The following is a 3,943-nucleotide window of genomic DNA, read 5'->3' as shown; positions in this document are numbered from 1 at the left end:
CGGGCTGCTCCCGTTCAGCAATGCTCATCGCCAACGCCGCGTCCGCTTCCTCCACGGTGAACCCGAATTCACCCGCGGCCGCGGCTGCCGCTGCCTCTTCCGCCCTGGTGGCGATGCGCTCCATCTCTTGATCAGTGGTGTCGCGGGTGAGAAGCTTCTTCTCGTCAGCGCTGACCGCCACCTCCACTAAGCTGTCAAAGAACTGCTGCACGACGTCGCCGGCGGGCTCTTGCCAAGTTGGAGCGATCCCGTGCGAGTCACACAACGGCATCATTGCGCAGATGCGGTCGCGCGAGGAGTTGTTGCACAGAGGAACGACACCTGCCGGCAACCTGAACCACTCGGGATGCTGTGGGTCATGCTTGAATATCTCCTTAAGCATCCCGTCCAACTCTAGGACGGTGAAATTGAAGTTAAGGCCTGGACGCAACCTCATTATATCCGCCGGGCCTCCAAATTCCCAGGCAGGCCTCCCCCTCGCCTGCAGAGGGGCGATGCGCCGGCGAAGGAAATCTGCGCCGACAGCTCCTACAGTCAACCCGGCAAGCCTGAGACGCAAGATCCGAGTGGTGGCGATCGTCAACTTGTCGTCATCCGCGGACAGAGCGCTCCAGTCGTTGCCGCGCACTGCTGGGGCTTGGCGCAAGGCGGTGAACGGCTGCGGGCTCTCTTCTACAATCCAGCACCAATCTGCTCTCCACTCATCCCACTTGCTGCGGAGTTCCCCCTCCAGATAGGTCTCCTTCTTGCCGGCCCGCGAGATCCAGGCAATCCCGCCGGCAAGAGGTTCCCCTCTCTCGACACGAGGCATAAAGAAATGGCGGAAGAGAGCTACGTTGGGGTGGACTCCGACAAAGTTTTCGCATAGATGGGCGAAAACTGCCATGGTCAGAACAGCGTTGGGGGTGAAATCAAGGAGGTGGAGTCCGTAGGTGTTCATAATATCACAGAAGAAATCAGAGAATGGCGGGCAGAGCCCGCAGTAGAAGAACACGGCGAAGAAAGGATATCCATTAGCTGGAGCTGCTCGTGAGGCGACGGCGGAGAGTACCTTTGTGCGCGGATGTGCCCGCATCTCCGTCGACCAGAAGAGATAGTACCACTCCCTCAGCTCCCCCGCGGAGAGCTCGGGGGGGAAGGTGGCCCGCTCCTTCCGCAGCGCCTCGAGCCGCTGCGCTTCGGTCGACTTCACAGCTTTCGCGGTCGCGGCCTTCGTGGCCTTCCCCTTCCCAGGCTTCGGAGGCATGGCGGAGGCGGCGGGGGAGATCGACGGCGCTGGTGGTGGCGGCGGCAACGGGAGCGGAGCGCTGCCCTCTTTCGACTTTGGAAGCGGAGGGGGGCGGCGGAGGCTTCTGAGATTGCAACAGCGAATGGCGAAGACGGAGGAGGTGCCCCTGTTTCCCCTGCTTATAAAGAGGGACGGGGCGGACGTTTCGGCCTCTCAAGTGAACAAACTCCCACGATCTCTCCCACGACGCCGCGTTTGACGCGTGCCGTTCTGGGCGTGCGCGGTGGGAGCGGAGTTAGATTCGGCATGACCTAGGCCGCGCGTGCCCGTGCACTGTTTTGGGCCTGGCCCAACAGCGCTCGGCACCGTGTATGGCCCAGGCCCGGGGGCTCCTGTCGGTGTACTAGAGTAGGGGTACCCTATTACCCCGAACTCGTGCACGGGCAGATGCAGCCCCCCGCGGCAAGGCTTGCCGGGTGACCGCCAGGACCCTCCGTGGTCCCCTTAAAGACCATTCAAGAACAAAGTACTCAAGCCAAGGCCTCGGCAAGAGGAGCTTGTCGGGAAGGCCAACCAAGGCCCCGGCAAGGGGAGCTTACCGGGAAGAGACGAGACCCCGGCAAGAGGAGCTTGCCGGGAAGACCACGCAAGACATACCAAGAAAGCTTGCCGCGACGCGCCCTGCGCCCCGGCAAGATCCGGCGAGCGACAAGCTTCCGGAAGCAACAAGACGACGGCCGCGGCAAGGAGCTTGCCGCGGGAAACTCCCACTGCGTGCCCGCGCTCCAGCTCACCTGCTAATGTGTCGCTCTGGGACTCTCCCAGAGCGCACGTGGCGGGAGGCCGTGCAGCTAGGGGTACATGGTGGCAAGCGGAGATGAAAAGAAGCCCATCGTGGCAAACGGTGGCGCTCCTAACGGTCACCCCTTTTGCACTGTTTAGGAGACTCAGACAGGCATTTAATGCCCTTGTCCCCTGCCGTCAGAGTTAGGTAGGGTACACTGTATCCACAGTAGCGGTAGCTATACCTACCACATCCTTTTTTCCGTTTTTACCCTTCCTGTCTGTGTTGCCCCCTGTCGGTGACCCCTTGAGTATAAAAGGAGGCCCAAGGGCAACGAAGAAGGGGGGAGCATTTTCAAGGGGGTTCCGCATTTCGGGAACTCAGAAGAACACTCTCACGCTCAGTCTTGCAGCATCCATCGCTCCTGAGCAAGAATCTAATATACACGAACAAGCAACAGTAGGGTTTTACGCATCCGTGCGGCCCGAAGCTGGGTAAAAAATCGCCCCGCGTGCACTGCCTCGATCCGCTCTTTGCGCGCTCTCCGCCCCCCACCGAACCAAAAGGGGCCCTGTCCCCATAGGTGTTGGCGGGAATCAGCATCGCCCCCGGCAGATCTGGTATCAGCAAAACACCAAAAATCCATGAATGGATATTCTCCTGAATACATTGCTTATGCTAAACTTGTTAAGATTGCAAAATCTCAACAAGATGAGCTTGAAATGATAGAGAGAAATCTTAGGAAAACTTAAGGATTACTGGTCGAAGAGATGGTGAAGAATCAAAATTTGATCGAAGAGGAACATGCTTTTTCATAAACTATTGATGATCTTACCAATCGATATGATTCCCTTATAGTTGACTACGAGAGTTTATCAGATGAAATCCTTAACAGGAATCAAGAACAAATGTCAGTGAAAGAATCTCATAATGAGATGGTGTTAGAAAAAGCTTCTCTCGTTGTCGAGCAATCTACTCGTCTTCCTGATGATTTTGTTCCTCCATGCTTAAAATGCCTAGAACGTAGGAATGCTGACTCACATTCTGAATCTTCCAATACTATCATCAAAAACATTACAACAATTACGAATGATATCTCTAACCCCTCCCCCGAGGAATATGTTGCTATTACTAATGAAAATTGCAGGCTAAAGGACTTGCTTGAGACAGAAATGCTACGAATCCTAAAAGGGCATCAAACCCTATGCGATGTGCTCAAGATGTCAGTACTGCAAAAAAATCTTTGAAAGGAAGGTTTGGGTTTGAAAGGAAACTCAACATTGATGGAACTTAATGGACTCTAGAGCAATATCCTCAAACGAGTTGGGTTCTTGCTAAAAGCAAAACACTCGAACCTGCAACTTTGTCAGGATATGATTCATCCATTACTACCATTTCTGATGAGTTTGATGACTCGAATTACAAACTATTCAAACAACAGAATGGTAAGGTTTTCGCTCGATATATTGGGACTAACTACATGTCTAGCTCACCCAAGAAACAAATCTGGGTGAAGAAGTGCATTATTAAAAATCTATCTGTCACTGATAACCTGAACATGCAGAGTAATTTTCCTTGAGAAAAATGATTATCATTCGCAGAATGGTGCAGGAAAGTTCTCGTATCGATCAAACCTTCAAGAGAAGGAGTACATGCGTACCTCCTAAAATCATTATACTCATGTCTCTAGAAATAACTTCAGTGCTTATTCATATGATTACTCTCGATGTACACAGGTGACTCACAGATCACACCGAAAGAATGTTCCTGCTCAGATGAAGAAAATGAGATCTTCGTTGCCCACGCAAGTATGGGTTGCAAAAAAGAACTAACACTTTCTTGCAGATGTTATCTCAGGGATGTTCATCGTCCATCTTTTGCCCTGAGATCGATTGTTGGTGCTGGTTCCTTGTGTTTTTATTCGTATCCCT

Source organism: Triticum aestivum, chromosome 2B, assembly GCF_018294505.1.
Source record: "Triticum aestivum cultivar Chinese Spring chromosome 2B, IWGSC CS RefSeq v2.1, whole genome shotgun sequence".
NCBI lineage: Eukaryota > Viridiplantae > Streptophyta > Magnoliopsida > Poales > Poaceae > Triticum > Triticum aestivum.
This window is presented reverse-complemented; position numbering follows the sequence as displayed.